Here is a 27406-nt window from a genome sequence, read left to right on the forward strand (position 1 = left end):
TCAGGTTCCACATATTTGGGGAGTTTCTAGATTTCCATCTGCTCTTGATTTTTGGATTCATTCAACTGTGGCCATAAAAGAGAAGTATATGATTTCAATCTTCTTAAATGTGTTAATACTTGCTTTGTAGGCAGCTCTTTCTTTTAAAAAAAAATTTTTTTTTTTTTTTAACATTTATGTTTTGAGTGGCAGAGACAGAGAGAGTATGAGTGGGAGAGGGGCGGAGGGAGAGGCAGTCACAGATTCTGAAGCAGGCTCCAGGCTCCAAGCTGTCAGCACAGAACCCGATGTAGGGCTCAAACTCACGAACCTCGAGATCGTGACCTGAGCCAAAGTCGGATGCTGAACGAACCGACTGAGCCACCCAGATGCCCCTGTAGGCAGCTCTTTTCTGCCTTGGGGTCCTGTTCCCATAAAATCACCTTTTTGCACCAAAAACAAACAAACAAACAAACAAAAACTAACTTGTTTTGTGAACAAACAGGTTATCTATACTGGAGAATGTTGTTCCATGTCTGATTGAGGACATGATGTATTCTAGTGTAGTTTAGTGGCGTCCTCGGTTTATGTCTGTTATAGCTAATTGTTGTATATTACGGTTCAAGTGCTCTCCTTATTGAACTTCTTTTTTTTTCTGTCAACAGAAATTGGGACAGTGACTTCTCCGACATGATGTGAGGGCTCAGAGCACAAAACGAACACGTCTTACGTGTGCATCCACTGGTGATCCAGAAATTAATTTTCATGGCAGGGGGGATTTCCCTGTGCATCAAGGAATAACCTCAGACACTTTCCCTTGGTTCCTTAGTCACCTAGGAACACCTTTTTGGTGGGAAGGAGCAAGTGTCCCATTTCTTCGGAGCTGAGTGACTCAGTCTCTCACACCAACTAATAACCTAGAAATTGTCCCAAAGCCTGGGTAAAGAGAGCTGGCAGTTACAGTGAAAGCCAGTTTAAATCCCAAGCCAGTTAAAGAGGGTAGTAACCCCCAAGCGGTTGTCTAGGTTCCCAGGTTCTAGCGTGGGAAACTGAGGAGTCCTGGTGCGTGCTCCCAGGGCCCACCACTCCCCCTTTGGGTTCCCAAGGGGACTGCACACTATGGCATGTCAGAGCAGGCCGAAGTAATTCAGAGCAGAGTGGGCAGCAGTAAGAACAGGTTCCCAGACTAGTTCTTCCAGTTCCCCTTCTTCCCTGGAGAATAGACACATTAAAGCACGGAGACAGAAATTACATCGGCATTAAATCGACTCTCTTTCCCAAAGGAGGAATTTACCAGCCCCCCCCCCCGCCAAAAGCCACACTGTGCCGCGAAGACTCAATTTTGGGGTATCGCCGTTCCTCAGACTGTCCCTTCGTGGTCGCCATGATGATGCAGGTAGGCTGGGTCCGAGGACCCGCGAAGGGGTCCCGCAGCACCAGCCAGCAGGATGTCTGGCTAAGCACAGGTTAGAAATCAAACCCGAGCCAGTAGGAGGTGAGACCAGAGTTTATTGAAGGTATGGAGAGAGCAGGTACAGACGGTATCTATAAGACTCAGAAAGGAAAGGGGAGAGAGAGAGAGAGAGAGAGAGAGAGAGAGAGAGAGAAAGTGTCTTACCTTTGCTTGGGGCCTGGGAATTTTTTTGAGGATTGTGGTCTGGTTTACATGTCCTCTTTGGCATCCGGGAACTGGTTAGAACAAACACAAGGGCACAGATGTCTAGCTTTGGCTGTCTTGAATATGCACGTGATGACTTCCTCTGGTCATTCTACCTGGTCCTTCCTTAGGTGTTATCCATTGTGCTGCAGGACTCCAAAGAAATCATTAGCTCCTTGCCCCCTACAAGGAGGACGTACACTATTTGCGTTATGAGGCATGCGTAAACTTGGGGGTGCAGGTCCTGGCAAAAATAGAATCAGGAAAAGGAGCAAAAAGCAGATTTTTATGGAGTCCTTCAGGTTTCCTATCTGAGCACTACTTTTTCTATGTCATTCACCAGAACTCTGTCCTGTGGCCACTCTAAGCAAAAATATATGCCTATACCACGAGTGGACACATGAGAACATCGCTGGTACTCTTTCGTAGCATCTGACACAATGGCCATCACCCATTGCCCTGTAACAAACTTGTTACAAAGAGACCCTGTGATTTAGAATATGCTTTACCCAGATGCACGAGAATTTCATCATGTATGCAAATAATGGCTTATTTTTTTGGAGTGGGCAGGAAGAGCCATAGAACACTGCAATTATGTTATGATCTTATGGTAAAAATGATCGGTGCGGAGGAATAATATTCTTTTACCATTCATAATTATGCTAGCTGGTCAATAGATTTATTGTCTCTTTGACCATAAATCTGTGAGAAATAGACATGATAAAGAAAACTTGGGGGCACCTGGGTGGCTCAGTGGTTTAAGCGTCCGACTTTGGCTCAGGTCATGATGTCGCAGTTTGTGAGTTCCAGCCCTGCATCTGGCTCTGTGCTGACAGCTCAGAGCCTGGGGCCTGTTCAGATTGTGTCTCTCTATCTGCCCCTCCCCCACTCACGCTCTGTTTCTCTCTCTCTCTCAAAAATAAATAAACATTAAAAAAAAAAAAAAAAGAGGGGCGCCTGGGTGGCTCAGTCGGTGGAGCGTCCGATTTTGGCTCAGGTCATGATCTCGAGGTACGTGAGTTCGAGCGCCGCATCAGGCTCTGTGCTGACAGCTCAGAGCCTGGAGCCTGCTTCAATTCTGTGTCTCCTTCTCTCTCTGCCCCTCCCCCACTTGTGCCCTGTCTCCCTCTGTCTCTCAAAAATAAAGAAATGTAAAAAAAAAAAGAAAACTAATGTCTGGGCCTTCAATTAGTAAGGGAATTCTCTAGAGAATTTGGGCTGGAACAGTAGATTAGTGAAAAGTAACAAGGTTTGTTTATACAGACTTCTCAGCTCTAAATTCTTTACCCCTGGTGATAAGAATGTCTCTATCTCTTGGAACTGGGAGGGCACCTTTCCCATAGGAGACTGATTTCTTGCTTTCTGGAGACTGATGTTGGGGGGGGGGGGGTCAGAATGTTGTTTTTGCATTTGCTGTTTCATAAATCACTTTTAATTCAACACAGTATGCCAAAGGAGTACATTTTAGGGCACCCTTGTCCCTTACACAAAGTTAGGAAGACAGACACCCCCTAGGCAGGAAGATCAGAAGCCTAGAGAGCTCTCCCTCCAGGCCCCACTCAGATGCCTTCTCTTCTGAAGCTTTGTCTAGGCCTGGCCCCACCCTCATCTCTCCCCTCACTGAACAGATTAGAGGGGGTGAGAGTTTTGGTTTGCAGTTCCTCCTGCATTATAAGCAGCAAGAGTTAGGGGTCCCCAGCAAGAGAAAGGGGAGTCTTTTTTTTTTTTTAAGTCCCCAGCTATTTTCTGTGATCACAGGCTCTCCTTGGTCTAGCATACTTCCTGCAAAACTTCCTAGGCGGTGTCAGAATTACAGAGCAATGCAAAAACCTCAGTAGTTGAGGATTTTAAGGGAACAAAGGGAAGACAGAAAGTACCAGTCTCTAGCCTTACCATATCAGAGACGATAAATCAGTGGCACATATTTCCAGTGCTGTTTGAAAAGTAAGCAAGGACCTGTATTCCTTTCCTGAGATAAGGGGCCCGAGGCCCCGTTCACTTTGCACTGGGTTTGCAGGCATACTCACTCAGCTCATCACCCCTTCCCCTGGTCTGAGGGTTACCTGGGCTTCATTATAATGTTAAAGTCTCCGCCCTAGGAGACCAGGCTTCAGGAACCTAACATAGGATGCACGCATAGGCATGTTTTCTAAGCATACTTGTGCAACCTCTGCCTGCCTTTACATGGCATGACACAACTCCTCATTCTTACTATTTGTCCTAACCCTGAGTAAAAGGAACCCACTCACCCCTGCCCAGGGAGTCACTGCGTTGGGAGTTACTCCCAGTGATCTTTTTATTTGCTGCAAATAAAGTTTCCTCTGTGTGACAACTCCCCCTGGTGTAGGCTGTACTCTACTTGTGACTCACCCAGGAGCAAACTCCCCTTCATTTGGTTATAACAGCTTGGTTGTAGGTGCTCTACCGATACATGAGAGCAAAGAACTGTATGTTTTGGTGCCTAAATTTGTCTTTATTAAATTCTGTGCTTTGAGAGCCTACCCATTCAGCACCCTATTTCCTCTTTCTGAACATCCTATAGTTTCTCAAGTCTTAGTTTTTTTTAAAATTTTTTTTAATGTTTATTTTTGAGAGAGAGAGAGAGAGAGAGAGGAAGGGCCAGAGAGAGAGGAAGACACAGAATCTGAAGCAGGCTCCAGTCTCTGATCTATCAGCACAGAGCCCAACATAGGGCTTAAACCCATGAACTGTGAGATCGTGACCTGAGCCGAAGTCGGAGCCACCCAGGCGCCCCTCAAGTCTTAGTTTTAAATTATTATTATTATTTTTTTTAATGTTTATTTATTTTTGAGAGAGAGAGAGAGAGAGACAGACAGACAGACAGAGCAGGAGTGGGAGAGGAGCAGAGAGAGAGGGAGACACAGAATCCGAAACAGGCTCCGGACTCTGAGCTGACAGCGGGGCTCTGAGCCTGACGCGGGGCTCGAACTCACAAACTGTGAGATCATGACCTGAGCTGAAGCTGGACACTCGACCGACTGAGCCACCCAGGCACCCCTAAAATTATTTTTAAAAATATTTATTTTTGGGCACCTGGGTGGCTCAGTTGGTTGAGTGCCTGACTTTGGCTCAGGTCATGATCTCTCAGTCTGTGAGTTTGAGCCCTGTGTTGGGCTCTATGCTCTCAGCTCAGAGCCTGGAGCCTGCTCGGATCCTGTGTCTCTCTCTCTCTCTCTGCCCCTCCCCTGCTCATGCTCTGTCTCTCTCTGTCTCTCTCTCAAAAATAAATAAACATTAAAAGAAACTTAAAAAATAATAAAATATTTATTTATTTTTGAGGGGGAAGGGGCAGAGAGACAGGGGGATAGTGGATCCAAAGCAGGCTCTGTGCTGACAGCAGGATGCCTAAGGCAGGGCTGGAACTCATGAACTGCAACAGGATGATCTGAGTCAGAGTCGGATGCTTAACCAACTGAGCCACCCAGGCGCCCCATTACTCAGGTTTTAAAACATGAATACAAATATACATTGTGAAATGATTATCACAATCAAGCTAATGATCTTACCCCTCACCTCATATAGCTTAAGATTTGTGTGTATGTGTGGTGAGAACACTTAAGATGTTCTCTCCTAGTGAATTTCTTTTTTTTTTTTTAATTTTTTTTTTAAGTTAATTTATTTTTGAGACAGAGAGAGACAGAGCATGAACGGGGGAGGGTCAGAGAGAGAGGGAGACACAGAATCAGAAGCAGGCTCCAGGCTCTGAGCCATCAGCTCAGAGCCCGACGCGGGGCTCGAACTCACGGACCGCGAGATCGTGACCTGGCTGAAGTCGGCCGCCCAACTGACTGAGCCACCCAGGCGCCCCTCTCCTAGTGAATTTCAAGTGTACAATACACTATTAATTATAGCCACAATGATGTGTATTAGACTTGTAACTGACCTATTTAGCGTGGCTCCTAGCTCAGGAAATGGACAGGTAAGCCTGCCATGCAGGTGCACTGCCATGGCCAAGTGCTCTGTTCCAGGAAATCCCTACAGGGCTGGACAAATGTAAAGGGCAGCTCCCGGCTGGGTTTGCCAACAATGTTGCTGAAATAACTCCCATCACCTCCTCACAAGAGAAGTTAATAACTCAAGAGACAAGGGATAGGGCAAAGAGAAAGGGAGAAATTTATTTGGGGGGGGGGGAGAGGCAGACGCAAGCCTTAACAACTGGCTTCTCTGCTAACAGGATGGACACCTAGTGTTTTATAGGGAGAGGGTCAGGGGGGCACTTGCGCGAGAACGGGCAGGGAGCACATGGTCATGCGTGGGGGCTGGTATGTGCTCAGCGCCTGATCACGAGCAGCACAGGGGAGGAAGTCTTGTAGGCATTCCGTTGCCATCAGGGCTTTTATGCCCCAGCCATTGGAATGTCCTGGTCATTTCAAAACATCTTCATCAGTGCCTTAAAGACTGTGCTATAGGAACAATGGGCTTCAGTTAGAACACGAGTGAAATGGTCTTGTCTGTTTTATGGTTGTATTAAAAAAATTTTTAGGGGCGCCTGGGTGGCGCAGTCAGTTAAGCGTCCGACTTCAGCCAGGTCACGATCTCGCGGTCCGTGAGTTCGAGCCCCGCGTCGGGCTCTGGGCTGATGGCTCGGAGCCTGGAGCCTGTTTCCGATTCTGTGTCTCCCTCTCTCTCTGCCCCTCCCCCGTTCATGCTCTGTCTCTCTCTGTCCCAAAAATAAATAAACGTTGGAAAAAAAAAATTTAAAAAAATTTTTAATGTTTTTTAAAATTTATTTTTGAGAGAGAGAGAGAGAGAGAGAGAGAGAGAGAACAAGCAGGGGAGGGGCAGAGAAAGAGGGGGACACAGAATTCAAAGCAGGCTCCAGGCTGTGAGCACAGAGCCCCACACAGGGCTCAAACTCACAAGTTGTGACATCATGGCCCGCGTCAAAGTCGGACGCTTAACAACCTGAGCCAGCCAGGCGCCCCTATTTCTGGTGTGGCCTGTTGGGGTCTGCAATTGAGTAAGAGGGCCGTGTAGCTGAACTCTGATAATTATTTAACCTGCCTGAGTACCATTTGATTAGCATCTCTATTTCTTCCACCCTCAGCGCCTGACAACAAACATGCTAATCTTCAGATTTATGATTTTAACTTCTTATGGGTTCCACATATACATACAGAATTGTTTTTTTCCTGTGTGTGGCTTATTTAATTTAGCGAAGTGTCTTCTGGATACATCCTGTTGCTGCAAATGGAAATATTTCTTTCACTTTTGAGGCTGAACACACACACACACACACACACACACACACACACAACTTCAGAAGAATGTTCAGGAGTATATATATATATGCACACAAAATACTGTTTTTATTCATTGGAGGAGAGAATATGTGATGTCAAAATAAATCATTTTGTGGGGTGCCTGGGTGGCTCAGTCTGTTGAGCATCTGACTCTTGGTTTTGGCTCAGGTCATGATCTCACAGTTTGTGAGTTCAAGCCCCACATCAGGTTCTGTGCTGACAGTGCAGAGCCTGCTTGGAATTCTCTCTCTCTCTTTGCCCCTCTGCCGCTCACTCTTTCTCTCTCTCTCAAGATAAATAAATAAACTTAAAAAAATAAAGGAATTAAAAAAATCACTTTGCATGTGGATTTTTTTGAGCTGAAGGCAATTAGGACCCAGCAGGCTCAGGTAATGTGATTTTGCCTCTAAGTTAACTGCTAGGAAGAAATTAGATAGGGGACCTCAACCAGGAAGAGAGCTAATACCAGAGATAATTTTTTTATCAGCAAGATTGGCCTGCCTGGTGTGGAAAACCTTTGCCAACATTTGCTCTTTCCTTTCTACTATGAATTTATTAACCCCTTTTTGAAATTCTAAATCCCTCCCCCCTCCCCCCCACCCCTTCTTAGGTCAGAATGGCCAATAGGTATCATTTGCTTGTCCTTGAGCCTCCTATCTTTGAGGTTTCTGTAATGAAGAAATTAAATTTGTTTTTCTCCTGTGATTAATCTTTCTTTCTTTTTTTCTTTTTCTTTTTTTTGAGTAGGCTCCACACTCAGCATGGAGCCCAACATGGGGCTTGAACTCATGACCCTGAGGTCAAGACCTGAGCTGAGATCAAGAGTTGGAGGCTTAACTGACTGAGCCACTCAGGCGCCCTTAATCTGTCTTATGTCAGTTTAATTATTAGACCAGCCAAAGAATCTAGAAGGAAGAGAAAAGTTTTCCTCTTCTACACATTCATCCCAATCAGCAGGACAACTGTAGCGAGACCATTTCATATTTTACAGTGGGAAACCACTTACTATTTTCTGGAATGCCTAGCATAAAGAAAAAAAAAATGACAACACCAAATTCCAGTGAAAACGTTGAGGAATTAGAGTTCTCATATCCTGCTAACGGGAGTGGAAGAGCTACATTCAACTCTGGAAAGCTGCTTGGCAGTTACTTATGAAAATAAACATTTCCCTACTGAAGGGGAGCATTTGGTCACCCGAACACATGCGCCTCTTCCGTTAAGAATTATTTTAGGCTGGTTATTTTAAAGAAACAGCAGACAAAGGAAAAAGTCTGAAATCCGAAGTTCTGGTTTCCTTTTGTAAGAGGCATTTGCATTTATAAAGGAAAGCTCTATTTGTAAGGATGCCTCCCTCTGTAGAGCCCAGAGAGGGAGAATGTGCAAATCTCCAGAAACTGATCAATGGAGAAAGCATGGATTGAAATCTGGACAACAACCGTAGGCTTGATCCTCGTGCTCTGCCTGGTCACCTCCCCCCAAATGCTTCCCGGTAGGATCACGCGTGGGGCTCCCCAAAGCATTACTGCTGCTGCCCACCCCCTCAGATTCCGTCACTCGGTCACTTGGTGTGGGTGGAAACAAGTGTTGTGTTAACGAAGCACTCTCCACGATTCTAAGTGAGGCCAGAGTTAAGCACGAGAGCTTCCCATCATTTTATGGGAGTTGAGTGCAGGCTTTGGCTCAAGAAGAGGTAACAGGGTCTCCTCTCCATGAGTCGGGGAGGGCCGGTCAGGTCCCTACCGCACGCGTTCCTGCGCTGCAGAACTTGGGGGCCTCGGTAGGAAATGAGGCCCCTTGGAAGTCGCCGGGTGGTCTCTGGGGCCTCTCTCCAGCCCAGCCCATCCCAAATAGATTGCTGAAGGGTCCCAAGAAAGAATTCAGGGACACATACAGCACAGCAAATGAGTGACACAAACAGGACAGCTTACTGAAACAAAGTACACTCTCAAGATGTGAGAGTAAGAGATCCCCGGGGGGGAGGGGAGGGGGGAGAGAGCGGGGGGCCCTGGGCTTTGGGTTTCCAAGGGTGATTGACAGTTGTTAACTAGGGGGTGGGCTATTTATTACTTGGGGTGGGAATTTCTTGCAAGCAGGGTTTCCGCGCCTTTTCTTCCTTATTTGGTCAGGGTTTCCTGTCATGGCACCCGCCATCTTGGGCCTGTCTGGTTCGAGCTGGCTTCTCGTGGAGCGCGGCCCGCGTGGGCATCCGCCTCCCCTGCCAGGGGGCCACGCTCCCCTCCCCTCCCCTCCCCTGCAGGGAGCCCGTCGGAACAGACTCAGGGCCTACTGTGGCACCCAGAGGAGGAGAAAGGCAGGGGGTGCTCTCCCAGTAGGAGCTCAGGGAGTTTCTGAAACAGCTCAGGACACAAAGGACCAGGAAGTGGGGCCTCTTCTGCATTTCGGCGTCCTGCCTGCAGGCGAGCGGTTTGCTGCCGCCGCCGAGACGCCCTTCCGGTGCCTCTGAAGGCATTTTCTCCCGGCGCAGCTGCGACTTCTCCGCCAGTGCCTTCGGAGAAAGAGAGCTGGAGGACGAGGAGAGGAAAAAAAAACCCCAAAAAACAAACAAGAAGGAATGGCTGGGTCCCAGGTAAGCCGTGCGGCCCACGTCAGAAGCCGTGTCATCTCTTTGTCCCGAAATTCCGTGCAAGGAGAAGTCGCCAAGGTCGGGGGCGCCTGGGTGGCCCAGTCGGTGGAGCTTTCTGGATCCTGGATTCCGGCTCAGGCCCCGGCCCCGGGGGGGTCGTGGGTTGGAGCCCCCTCCCCCCGCGTCCGGCCGCGGCTGAGCGTGGAGCCTGCTTGAGACTCTCTCGCTCTCCCCCTCCGCCCCTTCCTCGCGCGCGCGCGCGCACGCGTGGACGCGCTCGCTCGCTCTCAATTAAAAAAAAATTTTTTTTTTTTTTTTTGCAAATGTTGATTACGCTAGTTCTCCCGTTCCTGCCTTGTGAGCGTTTTTACCTATTTTTAGGAAGCTTTTTTAAAAGGATACTGACATTTTGCGCTTTAGAAAACCCTCCTCGGTTCCAGCGCCCTCTTTCCCTTCCCTCCAGCCCGGCTTCCAGCAGGACGTGAACAATTGTCACTCGAACTCCTGTCTTGCGTGTATCGAAAATGTCCCCTCTGACCGATCCACAGGGAATCCCAAAGTTTTCTGTTGCGGAGGGGGCCGAGTCCTGGGAGATGGGGCAAGGGGAACATTTCACCGTTAGGTCCCATCTGGATGCTTTAACGGCTCTGGGTAGACCAGGATGAAGAAAATGCGGTTAAATAAGCAGAATGGATAAGTGTCCCGGAATAACTCGGAAAGTTCTGGAAAAGAGATAGTCTTCCCTGTTTAGAATGTGAAAGAAAGAAAGATGCTCTATTTAAAATACACGATTACGTTACAGGCCGTGGGAGCTCCGTGTGGCTGTAATTTGTATAAATCCCACAGTTTGCTAGTAATTAGATTCATATTCTGATTTACTTTTTGGGGGAACGAGAACACAGCGGTGATCATGTGTCCTTCCGTGTGCCTTAGGCACTGGTACCGGTTTGCTTCGTTACGGCTGATGTTAATTAACTTCTTTTCCTTGGCTCATTGCTCTCTGACCGGGTCCTCCTCTACAGCATCGATATTTTCCATTACATCGTTCGTAAGGAGGTTCGGTGGAGTTACTGAAACGTGCAGAAGCCTTCGCGTTTAAACTGCAAGCTCTTTTCTTCGTCTTGTAGTTTCTGTTGGAAAATGAAGACTCTCACTTTTGTGTCCTCTGGAGACACTTCTGGCACCGTGTTTCTGAATAATTCAGGCCATTGTCCTGCAAGTTTCCGTTTTATTGCATTTTACTCTGCACTCATGTCTCAGACACGCTCTCCTTGTATTTTCAGAAAAAGAAAAGAATCACATAAATTGACATATGTTTTAGTGCCATAAACTTCTAAAACCTAACATAGCATAAATGATTATTGAAAAATTTTTTAATGCAATTCTAGACTCAAAAGCATTAGCTGTTTTTTTTTTTCCAAATTTTTATTCAAATTCTAGGAAGTTTTTATATATATACATGTGTGTGTATATATATATGTGTGTATATATGTGATATAGCTGTTTTCTTTATAGCGTTCTGTGTGTTTTCATAGTGTAATTAAAAGACATCATCCACACGTGGGTTTATAAGTTTTACGCCATTGGAAATGTTTCTTAATTTAAGTTACCAGGACAGTTTTGTACTGTCACTTTTAATGTGTATATAATTGCTTTTTACATGTATGGATCCTGTCTCGTTTCCATCACTCTTCTCAGATTTGACACCTTCATGAACATTGCTTTGGAGTCCTCTCTGTATATTGACCTGTGTGTCATTTTAGATCAACTCTAGGGCAGATAACCTGGATTAAAGCCTAATCCCTTCCATGTACTGGATGGTTGACAAAATATTCTCATAAAAAAGGAAGAATAATATGTTCTGTTAGATTATTAATACTTATTTGTGCATTAATTTATGAAAAAATCGTTAGAATGTCATCTAGTAACTGATATTGTTGGACCATTTTTGCTATTCTAGTAGAACCTGCAGTTGCATTTATTTTTTTTTTTTTTAATTTTTTTTTCAACGTTTATTTTTATTTTTGGGACAGAGAGAGACAGAGCATGAACGGGGGAGGGGCAGAGAGAGAGGGAGACACAGAATCGGAAACTGGCTCCAGGCTCCGAGCCATCAGCCCAGAGCCTGACGCGGGGCTTGAACTCCCGGACCGCGAGATCGTGACCTGGCTGAAGTCGGAGGCTTAACCGACTGCGCCACCCAGGCGCCCCTGCAGTTGCGTTTAAATGCCTTCAGTTCCCAGTCCTCCAATTCTGCTTGGAGTTCTACCTCTTTGTTATTAAAAAATGTATCCCTTGGGGCGCCTGGGTGGCTCAGTTGGTTAAGCGTCCGACTTCAGCTCAGGTCACATCTCGCGGTCCGTGGGTTCGAGCCCCGCGTCGGGCTCTGGGCTGATGGCTCGAAGCCTGGAGCCTGCTTCCGATTCTGTGTCTCCCTCTCTCTCTGCCCCTCCCCCATTCATTCTCTGTCTCTCTCTGTCTCAAAAATAAATAAAGGTTAAAAAAAAAATTAAAAAAAAAATGTATCCCTTAGCCCACAGGCTACTGCCTGGAAAGAAATGGAGATCCCACCCCAGAACTCAACAGAATCTTCATTCAGGAAGATGTCTGTGCATTATTGTGAAATTCACATTCACATTAGAATTTGCTAAGTACATCTGTAACCCACGAAAACTTTCCATCTAAGAGACACAACATATACTCTATGATAGAAATGCGGTACTCAAAAATGTGTATGTCTGTGTTGATGCCTTCATTTCACAATTTATCTTGGGTAAACACAGTATATATAGTGGTTTTGTGGACCAGACGCCATCCTCTTAACTCAGAGTTCGAGAATACATCAGAGCATATTACTGGCTTAATTATCTTATGGATGAAGCAGGGAACATATGTAAGCCAGAACTAGTTGTCCTTAATATAATCAAAGTAACACGAGTTCACACCAGGTAAGAGTCACAGAGTGACTTTTAACAAAGTTAAAGACGAACTTTACCTTTACACCAGGTAAAGTTGTGACACAAAGGGAATTTTATTTGCAGCACATAAGGAGATCCTTGGGAATAACTTCTGAAGCCTTGATTTCCCAAGCAAGGCTGAGTGGGTTCCTTTTATTTAGAGTTAGGATGGATGTTCAGAAAGGGGAGCCTTGTCATATTAGGTAGAGGTGAACATAAGGCCATGCACATTCCATATGGAAACAGGTCTGTACTTTGTATGTTACATCAATGGGGCTTGTGCTCCTTGGGTGGAGATTTAGTATTATAATGAGGTGAAGATAATTGTCAGTCACCCTAAAGTCCATCTGCAGGTGTGATTTGGAGGTTAAGCTCACGCTGGTGTCGGTGGCCGGGGCACTGGAGCTCTTTGTCAAGGCACTCATTGCTTGAGGTTTGGAAGTTTCCATTTCCATGATGCGAGGCTATGCCCATCAGGTCTCTTGCCCAAATTGAAAGATAAGCAGGAAAGAAGAGCTGAATGAAAATGTGGGATAAGGTTTCGTTGGGGACGTGCAGGTGGGCAGTAGGGTCTAGCTGGTGACAAATCCCTCCTCTGGTTTCATTCTGCCCCTCGTTCTCGAGGGGCACCAGCAGAAGGTCCATCCTGGAGCTACTTCCTGCTGGGCATGGGCATGTCATAAGGATTGACTGAGGAGCAGAATTTCCCCTCAGCTAGATTTAAAAAGAATTTTTTTTTCATGTTTATTTAGTTTTGAAAGATGGAGAGAGACAGCATGAGTGGAGGAGGGGCAGACAGAGGGGGAGAACAGATTCCAAAGCAGGCTCCAGGCTCTGAGCTGTCAGCACAGAGCTGACGCAGGGCGTGAACCCACAGACCGCGAGATCATGACCCAAGTTGGACGCGTAACCGACTGAGCCACCCAGGCGCCCTCCCTCAGCTAGTTTTAGATCTGCTTGTGGGTCCCCAAGCTCAGGTAACCTCGTGTTACTACCGTTTGTAACTTTATGGTCTCTGAGCTTGGACACAAATTGTACCAAATTCGATGCAAGTGTGCAAGGTCCAAACAGCAAGAAGAGCAGTATTTTTTGTTAGTTTCCTTTTGCTATGTGATCTTACTGCTGTTTACTAGGGAAGTTATCCCCCAGGGATGGTCCACTGTGTTGATAGCTTTTGGCATCTCCAGGATAATAGTGGCAAGAACTCACATTAAGAGAGTGTTCATTGTGGCATCAGAACAGAGGAAGAGGGGGCTAGAACATTATTGTGCTGTGTATTAACAATAAGCTGTGGTATTTATTACCCCTCATGGAGAGAGTGATTTAATCTGTTAAACGGGCCTGGCAGCAACCAGTAAGGCTGAAGAAATCAGAACAGAACTAGTATCATACAGATAGTGATTATGTTTTTCTTCTCTTTCTCTCTCTCTCTCTCTCTCTCGTTTTTTTTTTTTTTTCAACGTTTATTTATTTTTGGGACAGAGAGAGACAGAGCATGAACGGGGGAGGGGCAGAGAGAGAGGGAGACACAGAATCGGAAACAGGCTCCAGGCTCTGAGCCATCAGCCCAGAGCCCAATGCGGGGCTCGAACTCCAGGACTGCGAGATCGTGACCTGGCTGAAGTCAGACGCTTAACCGACTGCGCCACCCAGGCGCCCCTCTCTCTCTCGTTTTTAATGTTTATTTATTTTTAATGTTTATGTTTTTTTTTTTTTAAGTTTATTTATTTTTGGGACAGAGAGAGACAGAGCATGAACAGGGGAGGGGCAGAGAGAGAGGGAGACACAGAATCGGAAACAGGCTCCAGGCTCCGAGCCATCAGCCCAGAGCCTGACGCGGGGCTCGAACTCGCAGACCGCGAGATCGTGACCTGGCTGAAGTTGGACGCTCAACCGACTGCGCCACCCAGGCGCCCCAATGTTTATTTATTTTTGAGAAAGACAGAGTGCAAGTGGGGAGGGTCAGAGAGAGAGGGAGACACAGAATCTGAAGCAGGCTCCAGGCTCTGAGCTGTCAGCACAGAGCCTGACGCGGGGCTCGAACTCACGGGCCGCGAGATCATGACCTGAGCTGAAGTCGGTCGCCCAACTGACTGAGGCACCCAGGTGCACCTCTCTCTCTTTCTTTTAATGTTTATTTATTTTTGTGAAACAGAGTGTGAGCGGGGGAGGGGCAGAGAGAGGGGGAGACAGAATCCAACGCAGGCTCCAGGCTCTGAGCTGTCAGCACAGAGCCGCACGCGGGGCTCGAACCCACAAACCGCAAGATCATGACCTGAGCCGAAGTTGGACGCTCAACCGACTGAGCCACCTAGGCACCCCTTTTGTTGTTGTTTTTAAACAAAATTTTGTGTATTTCTTTATTTTGAGAGAGACAGAGCACAAGTTGGGGAGGAACAGAGAGAGAGGGAGAGAATCCCAAGCAGGCTTCGCACTGTAAGCATAGATCCCGGTGCAGGGCTTGAACCCATGAACTGCGAGACCATAACATGAGCTGAAACCAAGAGTCAGATGCTCAGCAGACTGAGCCACCCAGGCACCCTGAGATTATTATGTTTTAAATTTGAGGACCTTTATCCATTGAGGTTCTCCTTATTTTGAGAGTGTCTCCAGAACAGAAGTTTCAGGTCAGTGAGTTGCTCGCAGGAATATTGTCATCTGGTGCTCTGGCTCCCTGGGCCTCTGTGTAGGTACTTTTTTTACTCTAATCTGGTGGATTCGAGAAGGTAGGATGCCTTCTAATTTGAAGGAAGAACATGTGGTTAGTAGTACTGGGTGGGGTGCTGGCCAAGAGTATAGTCAGGGTAAAAATGGGGTGACCCACTTTTCCAAGTTTTTTTTTAAAGTTTATTTTTGACACAGGGAGAGGGAGAGGGTGAACAGGGAAGGGACAGAGAGAAGAGGAGGGAGAGAATCCCAGTCAGGCTCCTCACTGTCAGTGCAGAGCCTGATGCAGAGCTCGGAGCTCGAACTCACGAAGTATGAGATCATGATCCAAGCCAAAATCAAGAGCCTGACGCTTAACTGACTGAGCCACCCAGGCATCCCTGTTTTTCCATATTTTGAGGTACATCAGTCTCCAGTTTCATTTGAGTGAAGCTTAGTTTCAGTGGGTAGTGGGAGGAAACCTCTCCATCACCTGCTGGGGATTAATTATTTGCTAAATGGCCTGACTTCTGGCTCTGGAGGGGGGAGGCAGGTGGAGCATTTTGGAAAGTTCTCCCATACGTCATTTCAAATGGGCTGAGCTTTTAGTTTCTTTATTTTATTATTTTTAAGTTAAAAACTTTTTTTTAAATGCTTATTTTTGAGAGAGAGAGAGCACGAGCTGGGGTGGGGGTGGGGGGGAGACAGGATCTGAAAAGGGCTGTGCACTGACCCCAGAGAAAATGGGCAGAGCTTTCAGTTTGCCTGTTGGGGCTGCTCTGATTCTGGTGAGAGCTATTGGAACTAACTGTAACCTGTTTTCCTGTGTTTCCTGATACGACTTTGCCAGAGTCTTTTTAGGGTGCTGTTAGCCCATTCTGTCTTCCCAGAAGACTGAGAGGTCTCCAGGCAGAGTGTAACCTCCACTTGATATTTAAGGGCTTGGCTACCTCAGAAATGATTTTTGATATAAATCAAAAAGGTCGTTCTAGATTGACCTTGGCAACCCAAATCAGGGAATTTCCCCCCTTATTAACGCCCTTTCTGGGGCTCCTGGGTGGCTCGGTTGGTTACGTGTCAGACTGTTGATTTCGGCTCAGGTCATGATATCGTGGTTCGTGAGTTCAAACCCCACGTCTGGCTCTGTGCTGACAGCTCAGAGCCTGGAGCCCGCTTTGGATTCTGTCTCCCTCTCTGCCCCTCTCCTGCTCGTGCTTTGTTTCTGTCTCTCTCTGTCTCTCTGTCTCTCTGTCTCAAAAATAAACAAACATTGGGGCGCCTGGGTGGCGCAGTCGGTTAAGTGTCCGACTTCAGCCAGGTCACGATCTCGCGGTCCGTGAGTTCGAGCCCCGCGTCGGGCTCTGGGCTGATGGCTCGGAGCCTGGAGCCTGTTTCCGATTCTGCGTCTCCCTCTCTCTCTGCCCCTCCCCCGTTCATGCTCTGTCTCTCTCTGTCCCAAAAATAAATAAACGTTGAAAAAAAAAATTAAAAAAAAAAATAAACAAACATTAACAAAACTTAAATTATTAAGGTCCTTTCTGCCTCACAGAGAAAGGCCTCAATCCATCCAGTGAATGTATCCACAAACACCCAAAGGTATCTGAACCCTCTGAACCCTCTGGGAGCAATTTGCCTTACACTAAGGTCCCTTCACCAACCCTCCCCAGACATTGCCCTTGGATTTGAGTTTCTCTAACTAAAGGGTGTACCAAAGGTCTGGTTTATCATTGTTTGCCTACAGTAGGCACATTGATTTGTTATTTTCTCGGTGACCTCCTTCATCGTTGGGGTGCTCATAATCTTTAGTAACCATAGGTATAAGGCTTCCTTACCATGGTGGGTTGAGGCAGGTGCACTCTTCAGGGAGTCTGCAGCAGTCTTAGGTACCCGGATTCTCCAGTGGTTATTCATCATCCATCCTCTGGCTGGTGGGAACCATCGATAACCCAGCTTTACAGCCTCTTTTATCTCATTGTGGAAGCAGGACGGAGTGAGCTTACATGGTGGTAGAGAGGGAGTTACTGGAAAAGGCAGAATCTCCCCAGACTTTGGTGTCCTTTTGGTGCTGCATCTGCAAAATTATTTTCCTCTGTTCCCTCTGAATTTCCTTTTTGAGGACTCGACGATGAACCACCGCCACTCGTTTAGGTGTGTGTATGGCTTCTGGCGGTCTGAGAATTTCCTTGCCATATTTAATTTCTGCATGCTTGGTAGTTACCAGTCTTCCCTCAACAAAAATGTAATCCTATTTGTCATTACCTTTCTTACCAAAACACATATTACTTTCCTTCCATATAGACTTGCTTTCCTTACCATTTTTAGCAGTCTCAATTACACATATCAGAATTACAAGTTGGTTTTTTTTTTTAACGTTTATTTATTTTTGAGACAGAGAGAACATGAACGGGGGAGGGTCAGAGAAAGAGGGAGACACAGAATCTGAAGCAGGCTCCAGGACCTGAGCTGTTAGCACAGAGCCCGATGTGGGGCTTGAACTCACAGACTGAGATCATGACCTGAGCCGAAGTCGGACGCCTAACTGACTGAGCCACCCAGGTGCCCCCAGAATTTTAACGTTTAGGGGCACCTGGGTGGCTCAGTCGGTTGAGCGTCCGACTTCGGCTCAGGTCATGATCTCACGGTTTGTGAGTTCGAGTCCCACACTGAGCTCTGTACTACCCTCTCTCTGCCCCTCCTCCACTCACACTCAGTTTCTCTCAAAAATAAAGTAAAAACATTAAAAAAAAAAAGAATTTTAACATTTAGAAACCTGAATTTCTAGTAAAAAATAAGTACTACCCAATTGTGAACTGTCTGTTGCACCAGAATTCTTTAGATTGGCAAATTTATGAACATATGTCATAATTTCTAGAATAGTTTTTTGATAGAACTATATATATAAATGTAAATGTTTATTAATTTCTAAGAGAGAGAGAGAAAGAGAGAGAGAGGCAGAGCATGAACAAGGGAGGGGGGCAGAGAGAGAGGGAGACACAGAATCTGAAGCAGGCTCCAGGCTCCAAGCTGTCAGCACAGAGCCTGATGCAGGGCTCGAACCCATGATCCGTGAGATCATGACCTGAGCCGAAGTCGGATGTTTAACTGATTGAGCCACCCAGGCGCCCCGAGAACCTTTTAATAAAGCATAAAACGTGTACTTCCAGACCCAAATTTATCTCTAGTTTCTCTCTAATAAAACAAGAACAGATAAACCTAATGTTTAATAATCAGTGTTTCAGTATTCTGTCTTCTTTGGAAAAGACTTAGATATCCAGTGAGTTCAAACCAATTTATCATTTACTTGAGCAAAACTTCAAAGTGTTAGATTATCAAAGATTTTGTAAGCTATTTAAACATTCACCTATCAGTCTTTTTACTTATTGAACTTATTTACTCGTTAACAATTACCCATGAAAACTATGGGACAGACCGAATTTTAAGTTCTTTTTGGTGACAATTTGTAACAGATACGACATGAACATGACTAGTAAATTCAGGTAGAACAAAGGTTAATTATCTCTTATTTTCGATGTTGATAACTCCAAAAGATCTGCCTATTTTTTTTTTTCAACGTTTTTATTTATTTTTGGGACAGAGAGAGACAGAGCATGAACGGGGGAGGGGCAGAGGGAGAGGGAGACACAGAACCGGAAACAGGCTCCAGGCTCCGAGCCATCAGCCCAGAGCCCGACGCGGGGCTCGAACTCACGGACCGCGAGATCGTGACCTGGCTGAAGTCGGACGCTTAACCGACTGCGCCACCCAGGCGCCCCAAAGAACTGCCTATTTTAATGAAACCAACAAGCTTAAACTTTAGTTTACAAAAAATGATCCCAGATATGTGAATGTGAAAAACATTTGGCATATATGTATCACATATATGACATTCTAATATATACACACACATACACACACACACACACATATAAGCGTTTGTCTTTTGAACCGGTTAAATAGAGCTCTTACTTGTTCCAAGTGCCCGCTTCCAGTGACCCAGGGAGTTGCTGTCTCCTTTGTCTGGGGCTAGAAGGAAAGGGGGAAGTGCTCAGGGTGGAGACTTAAGCTGGGAACAAGAAGCCCACCAAACAACCAGGTGGGATGGAGATTTCAGTCTCAGACCTTAGCCCCTTCTCTGCTGGGTCACTCCCATTTTGCAAGGTTGGACCATCCCAAGCCTGTGAATGGCTGGGTCCTGTGATCTTCCGGGGATGTCTAGACTCAACTTGCATGAGTATTCAGTTTTCCCCGGGTATTCTGAGCGTTAATGCCGTCTTGCCCAGACTTTGTGGGACAGCTCTCCCCATTTACCTCTTAAAGCTGTGCCCCAGACCTGGTATGGCTTATCCCAGCAGAAATCCTTCCGAGTAATAGTACTCAGAATGGCCACTGGATTTCAGGGGCCGTCAGAACACCAGGCTGGCAGCCATAGGCGTGAAGAGTGAGCGCCCCCTCTGTCCCCCAAGGAATCTGCCTCCTGCCACAGTAACTTGAACAGGTTTAGCCAGAGTGACCTTGTGCTGACCGCTGCTTCATCTGTTGGGAACCAGGGAAACCGAGACCAGAACCTGAGAAAGACACATGTGGATTGCCAGATTCGTAAGTGAACTAAAGTGAACTTGCTCCTTGGTGAGTCACAGACAGAAACGACACCAAGCAGAGTTGCCAACACAAGGGAAAGTTTATTTGTGGCAAATAAGGAGGTCACAGGGAATAACTTCTAAAGCCAAGACTCCGGAGCAAGAGTGAATGAATTCCTTTTATTTAGGCTTAGGGTGAATATTTATTTTTCCCTTTTTTTAAAATTCAAATTTTACTTTATTATTACTATTTTTTAAATTTTTATGTATTTATTTATTTATTTATTTATTAAAAAATTTTTTTTCAACGTTTTTATTTATTTTTGGGACAGAGAGAGACAGAGCATGAACGGGGGAGGGGCAGAGAGAGAGAGGGAGACACAGAATCGGAAACCGGCTCCAGGCTCCGAGCCATCAGCCCAGAGCCCGACGCGGGGCTCGAACTCCCGGACCGCGAGATCGTGACCTGGCTGAAGTCGGACGCTTAACCGACTGCGCCACCCAGGCGCCCCTAATTTTTATTTATTTTTGAAAGAGAGACAGAGCATGAGTGGGGGAGGGGCAGAGAGAGAGGGAGACACAGAATCTGAAGCAGACACCAGGCTCTGATCTGTCAGCACAGAGCCTGACGCGGGACTCAAACTGACGAACTGTGAGATCATGACCTGAGCTGAAGTCGGACGTTCAACTGACTGAGCCACCCAGGCGCCCCTACTTTATTATTATTTAAAAAAAAAGTATTTATTCTTGGGGTGGCGGGCAGAGAGAGAGGGGGAGAGAGAGAGAATCTCAAGCAGGCTTAGCATTGTCAGTGCAGAGCCTGATGCAGGGCTTGAACTCACCAACTGTGAGATTTATGACCCGAGCTGAAATCAAGAGTCGGATGGTTACGTGACTGAGTCATCCAGGCGCCCCTAAAATTTAAATTTTAGTTAACGTACAGTGCAATGTTGCTTCCAGGAGTAGGATTCAGTGATTCATCACTTCCATACAACACCCAGTACTCATCCCACCAAAGTGCCCTCCCCATCACCCATCTAGCCCGCCCCCCACCCACCTCCCTCTGTCAACCCTCAGTTTGTTCTCTATTATTAAGAGTGTCTTGCGGCTTATTGTCCTCTCTTCTCTCCCCTCCCCTTCTCATATGTTCATCTGTTTTCTTTCTTAAGTTCCACGAGTGAAATCATATGATATTTGGCTTTGTCTGATTTATTTTTCTTAGCGTAATACACTGTAGCTCCATTTTCATGGCGTTACAAATGGCAAGATGTCGTTCTTTTTGATAGCTAAGTAATATTCCTCTGTGTGTGTGTGTGTGTGTGTGTGTGTGTGTGTGTGTGTGTGTACACGCATGCACATGCACACACACATGTCACATCTTTATCCATTCATCACTTGATGGACATTTGGGCTTTTTCCATACTTTGGCTACTGCTGATAGTGCTGCTATAAACATCGGGGTTTGTGTGCCCTTTTGTGTCTGTATTTTTGTATCCTTTTGATAAGTACCTAGTGCAATTGCTGGATGGTAGTATAGTTCTATTTTCAGATTTTCTAGAATTCTACAGTGTCCTCTCTTCTCTACTGAGCACAGTCGTGGATGGAAAGTTAGAATCTCCAGCAATACTCATATTCCTTTTTCTAATAAACAGATCTTGTGTCAAAGCCAGACCTGGTCATCTTTTTGGAGCAGGAGAAGGAGCTCAGGGATGTGAAGAGAGAGGAGAAGGTAGCCACACACTCAGGTAGGTGGGCATGAATGAAGCAGATGCCAGAGGAAGGGTTCAAATGTCAAGGAGCAAGGTAGACCTTACATTGTGGTTTAGGCAGCTCTCCTTGAATAGAAATAAGTTTGAGAAGGGTAGGTGTATTTCTCTTGCTGTCACAGAGGGACGCTTCCTGTCCAACACTCATCAGGCTCTTACATCCTCTGAGGATTCTCCTTTAGCTCTAGTGATGGTCCATCACGTCCGCAGCATGGACAAAAGCCTCCTCGTGGATGGTGAGGGCCTCCATGATCTAAGTGCTTTTCCATTGCTTTTGGAGGCCTGCGGAAATCTGTGCGTATTTCTGAGGGTCTCTATGTTAAGTCATTTCTAAGTTCTGTTTTGCCTCCCGTCAGAAGTGTATGAGGATGCGGGGGCATATGGGGATTTGGTGCAGAAATCCCAGAAGCAGTGGAGACAGATTTCACCTGTTTTCTGCTTTTTGATTTCCAGTCTTAGGGAGGCTTTAAACATAACTGTACAAAACTGAGACTGAGGAATTTCTCCAGATAACAAAGCACCTCCCTAAAATGAGAAAATCTAATGCTTTATTTCCCTTCACAGTTTCCTTATTCTTTCTGGACTGACAGTAGAAATTGCAACTCAGTGTGTTCCAATTTCTCAATTGTTAAATAATTCAATGTTTCTATTTGTATCCTAGAGTTCCTACATAGGGTAATGCCATACAGGAGCTGGAACATTTAGAACTTAGAGCACATAAAGTGTGCCTGGGTGTCTCAGTCCGTGAAGTGTCTGACCCTTGATCTTGGCTCAAGTTGTGATCTTAAGGTTCCTGGGATCGAGCCCTGTGTTGGGCTCTGTGCTGACAGTGTGGAGCCTGCTTGGGATTCTGTCTCTCCCTTTCTGCCTCTCTCTCTCTCTCTCTCTCTCTCTCTCAAAAATAAATAAATAAACTTAAAAAAAAGAAATGAGTTGCATAATTAGTAAAAGTCTCATATTAAAGGGGCGCCTGGGTGGCGCAGTCGGTTAAGCGTCCGACTTCAGCCAGGTCACTATCTCGCGGCCCGTGAGTTGGAGCCCCGCGTCGGGCTCTGTGCTGATGGCTCGGAGCCTGGAGCCTGCTTCCGATTCTGTGTCTCCCTCTCTCTCTGCCCCTCCCCTGTTCATGCTCTGTCTCTCTCTGTCCCAAAAATAAATAAATGTTGAAAAAAAAAATTAAAAAAAAAAAAGTCTCATATTAAAAAAAATGTGTTGTTCAGACACGTAATTTATTTCAAGAAAAATTAATCCTCAGGTTTTTCTTCTTTCCTGAGAGTGTGTCTGAATTTAATCCCCCAACTTTATTTATTTATATATTTGTTGTTAATTTTGAGAGGGTGTGCACGCACAAGTGGGGGAGGGGCAGAGAGAGAGGGAGAGAGACAATCCCAAGTACGGTCTACACTGTTAGCACAGAGCTTGACGCGGGGCTCAAACTCCCAAACCGTGAGATCATGACCTGAGCCAAAATCAAGAGCCAGACGCTTCACCGACTGAGCCACCCAGGAGCCCCTCATCTCAGTATATTTTAAGACAGTGTGGGTTCAACTCAGCTATTCATCAGCTGTATGTCCTTATATAAATAAATAAAATTATAAATAAATAAAACAAATAAATTAAATAAATAAATAAATAAAATAAAAAATAAATAAATAAAATAAAATTATAAATAACTAAAATAAAATAAATAAAATTATGTATTTGTATAAATATCACCCATTTATAGTTTGCCTGTGACTCATCTTGTTTCTTTCTTTCCATGGTTGGTGGTCAGTGAATGTTTTATGTCTAAGTGGGTTGTCATAGTAATGGAATTAATTTCCTCAAATACGGTTTCAGGACTAGAACCCAGTAATTCTTCACTTACATATGACACCCAGTGCTCATCCCAACAAGTGTCCTCCTTAATGCCCAACACTGGTTTAACCTGTCCCCCCATCCACCTCCCCTCCAGCAACCCTCAGTTTGTTCTCTATATTTAAGAGTCTCTTGTGGTTTGTCTCCCTCTCCGTTTTTATCTTATTTTTCCTTCCCTTATGTTCATCCGTTTTGTTTTTTAAATTCCACATATGAGTGAAATCATATGATACTTACCTTTCCCTGACTGACTTATTTTGCTTAGCACAATACACTCTACTTCTATCCACTAAGTGTCGACTCTTGAGCTCAGTTCAGGTCTTGATCTCAGGGTCCTGAGTTCAAGCCCCGCCTTGGGTGTTGTGCTGGGCCTGAATTTCCTTAAAAAAAAAAAAAAAAGAAATTCTGTATCGGAAATGAAAACAACTTGCGCGACCTTATTACAACACTACAGGTTTCCATCATTGTGCAGATATTTGTATTTAGCAGAGACCTTTATATTCTCATGTGATTTTAGTTCCTGTGTAGAATGCTTTTATTTCAGCTAGAAGGACTCCCTTTAATGTTTCTTGTAGGGCAGAGGTGTTTACTTGGGAAAGCTTCCATTGGTTCCAGGCTCTGAGCTGTCAACACAGAGCCGGATGCGGGGCTTGAACTCATGAACCATGAGATCATGACCTTAGCTGAAGTCGGACGCCCAACCGACTGAGCCACCCAGGCACCCCATTGCTTCATTTTTGAAAAAAGTTTTGCCAGATACAGTATTCTTGGTTGGTATTTTTTGATCTTTCTGCCCTTGAATACATTATCCGATGCACTTCTTTTTATAAGGTCTGCTGAGAAAGCTGCTACTAATCTGATAGGAGCTCTCTTGTACGAGATGAGCTGTTTTTGTCAAGCTGTTTCAAAATTCTCTTCATCTGTGGTTTTTGCTAGGTTAATAATAATGTGTCACTGTGCTCCTGTCCTGACATTATCCTACTTAGAATTCACTGAGCTCCTTGAATTTGTCTCTTTCTTCCCAGGAAGGTGGGAAGTACAAGGCGTTCTTCAGTAGAGCTCTCTGCTCCCTTTCCCTGCCCTCTCCTTCTGGGGTCCCTTCAGTGTGCATATCGGTCCACTTGCATATCGGTCCACTTGTGGGTGTCCCATGAGTCCCTTAGACCCTTCTTCCACGTTTTCCTTTGCTCCTCTTCATAGATAATTTATTAAAAAAATACTTTTTTTTCTTCATAGATCATTTAAAACAAGATGTTTCGAAGATGTCTGCTTCTGCTTGGTCAAGTCTGTGTTGATTCTTTAGTGTGTTTTTTTTAAATGTTTATTTATTTTTGAGAGAGAAAGTGAGAGCACAAGCAGGGGAGGGGAAGAGAGAGAGGGGAACAGAGGATCTGAAGCGGGCTCCATGCTGTCAGAGGAGAGCTCAATGTGGAGCTCGAACTTGTGAACTATGAGATCATGACCTGAGCCAACCCCGGATGCTTAACCGTCTGAACCACCCAGGCGCCCCGCGTTTATTTATTTTTGAGAGAGAGAGAGAGACAGACAGACAGAGTGTGAGTGGGGAGGGGCAGAGAGAGAGGAAGACACAGGATCTGAAGCAGGCTCCGGGCTCTGAGCTGTCAGCACAGAGCCCGATGTGGAGCTCGAACTCATGAACTGTGGGATCATGACCTGAGCTGAAGTCAGATGCTTAACCGACTGAGCCACCCAGGTGCCCTGCGTTTATTTATTTTTGAGAGAGAGAGAGAGAGAGAGACAGACAGACAGAGTGTGAGTGGGGGAGGGGCACAGACAAAGGAAGACACAGGATCTGAAGCAGGCTCCGGGCTCTGAGCTGTCAGCACAGAGCCCGATGTGGAGCTCGAACTCATGAACTGTGGGATCATGACCTGAGCTGAAGTCGGATGCTTAACCGACTGAGCCACCCAGGCGCCCCTGAACTTAATATGTTTTAATGAATATAACACTGAATGGTTTTTGATGTGTTAACACTGATGTGTAATAAATGATGGGTTATCCCTACATTGACCTTAGCCCGCCCCACCTTCATCAAGGCTGCAGGTAACCAGACAGTAACACTTAGCCCACCCCACCTTCATCAAGGCTGCAGGTAACCAGACAGTAACACAAAGTACAGTTGAGCCTTGAACGACGTGGGTTTAAACTGTGGGTACCCTCACAGTCAGATTTTTTTTTACAATACAGTACTGTAAATGTATTTTCTCTTCCTTCTGGTTTTATTTTCATTTTCTTTTCCTGAGCTTCCTTTATAGTAAGAATACCATATATAACATACATGCTATCTTTGATTGTGTATGTTTTCAGTAAGGTTTCTGGTCAAAAGTAGGCCATTAGAAGTTAAGTGTTGGGGAGTCAGTTATACATGGTCAGGTGCATAGGGGCTGGGGACCTCAACCCCCTCATGGTTCAAGGGTCACCTGTACTTGTTAATGCAGTGGGGTGGCATCACCAGTAATCCCTTTTCCCAAGGGCCTTAAACCTCAAATTACTTGAGATTATTTTCCCCAAGTTTAGTATTGTACCTTTTCTTCCTTTTTTATAAGTACTGGGACATTGTGATGGTTAGGATATAGGCGGTATAGATTTTTTTTTTTTTAATGTTTGTATTTAGTTTTTGAGAGAGAAAGAGAGAGAGCGAGCAGGGGAGGAGCAGAGAGAGAGGGAGACACAGAATCCAAAGCAGGCTCCGGCTCTGAGCTGTAAGCACAGAGCTCAACGCGGGGCTTGAACTCACGAACTGTGAGATCACGACCTGAGCGGAAGTCAGATGCTTAACTGACTGAACCACTCAGATGCCCCTGGAATGAGTATGTTTTTTAAAAAAATAGAATGCAACTCGTAGGTAAACAGCTCACTGGAATTTTGCAACCTGAGTAAATCTCTAAAAACCACTGAGATCAAGAAAGAGAATATTGTTGGTCCTGTAAAGTTTTTCTTTAGCTCCTCAGTATAATTTCCCCCAAAGCTAGGCTCTCTTTTTACATGTAAGGTGATAGATTGCTGTCCTCATTTTTGTACTTTATATAAATACTTTATATAAAATATAAACAATCAGGCAACAGGCACTCTTTTCTGTTTGGTTTTTTTCTTTCCACGTGTTGTTTGTGGATTTATCTGTCCTGCACGTTATTGTGTATCATTCATTAGAATGGATGGGTCCAATTCCATTGTGTGAATATCAAACAATTAATTGCATCATTTTACTCTTTTTTTAATTAAAAAAATTTTTTTGATGTTTATTTATTTTTGAGAGACAGCAAGTGAGTGCGAGGCAGAGAGAGAGAGAGGGGAGACACAGAATCTGAAGCAGGCTCCAGGCTCTGAGCTGTCAGCACAGAGCCCGACGCGGGCTCAAACTCACGAACCGTGAGATCATGACCTGAGCTGAAGTCAGATGCTTAACTGACTGAACCACCCAGGGGCCCTGCATCATTTTACTCTAAATGGGCATGTGGATGGATTTTGGTGTAGGACTGTCATGAATAGTACCGGTCTATAAAACCTAGAACTTGTCTTTTAGTGGAACATGCATTATAGGTTGGGAGGGAGTTAGTGGCAATTGCACAGTCTCCCCTTTTGACACAATTTTCCTTAGAAAAACATCAGAGATCAACATGGTTTCCTTCCAGCTGGAGTTTAAGCTCTGCTCTGGACCTTAGGTAGAAGTTTACTTCATACCTTATGAACCAGTCTTCATCTTCAGAATAGGTTAGTTCATTTGAACAGTTGTCTCATTTCAGTGGTCCTGCAACAGACTCTTAAAGTTAAGCCTATATTGTGCAAGCAATCAGGTAATTACTTATTAAGAGGCATTTCTATGGGAACCAAAGAAAAACACAGCTTAATGCTTGGAGCAAATTATTATTTTTTTTTTTAATTTTTTTTTTTTTTAACATTTATTTATTTCTGAGACAGAGAGAGAGACAGAGCATGAGCAGGGGAGGGGCAGGAGACACAGAATCTGAAATAGGCTCTAGGCTCTGAGCTGTCTGCACAGAGCCCGACGCGGGGCTCGAACTCATGGACCGCGAGATCATGACCTGAGCTGAAGTCAGACGTCCAACCGACTGAGCCACCCAGGCCCCCCTCAACTTA

At 45.4% G+C, this 27406-nt stretch overlaps 1 protein-coding gene across 3 annotated transcripts in view; it reads left to right on the forward strand.

Annotated features, from left to right (window-relative positions):
- The first annotated feature begins 1177 nt into the window (after positions 1–1177).
- Positions 1178–27406, forward strand: part of LOC122494754 (zinc finger protein 708-like) — an 84729-nt gene continuing 58500 nt past the window's right edge. The window contains exons 1-2 of one of the 3 annotated variants that reach the window (XM_043600173.1): positions 9021–9487; positions 21317–21409. The gene's annotated coding sequence lies outside the window, so the exon portion shown is untranslated. Of the gene's footprint in view, positions 1376–9020; positions 9488–21316; positions 21410–27406 lie in introns of those variants that run through there. The other 2 variants (XM_043600172.1, XM_043600171.1) reach the window with 2 other exon arrangements.

Source organism: Prionailurus bengalensis, chromosome E2, assembly GCF_016509475.1.
Source record: "Prionailurus bengalensis isolate Pbe53 chromosome E2, Fcat_Pben_1.1_paternal_pri, whole genome shotgun sequence".
NCBI classification, from domain to species: domain Eukaryota; kingdom Metazoa; phylum Chordata; class Mammalia; order Carnivora; family Felidae; genus Prionailurus; species Prionailurus bengalensis.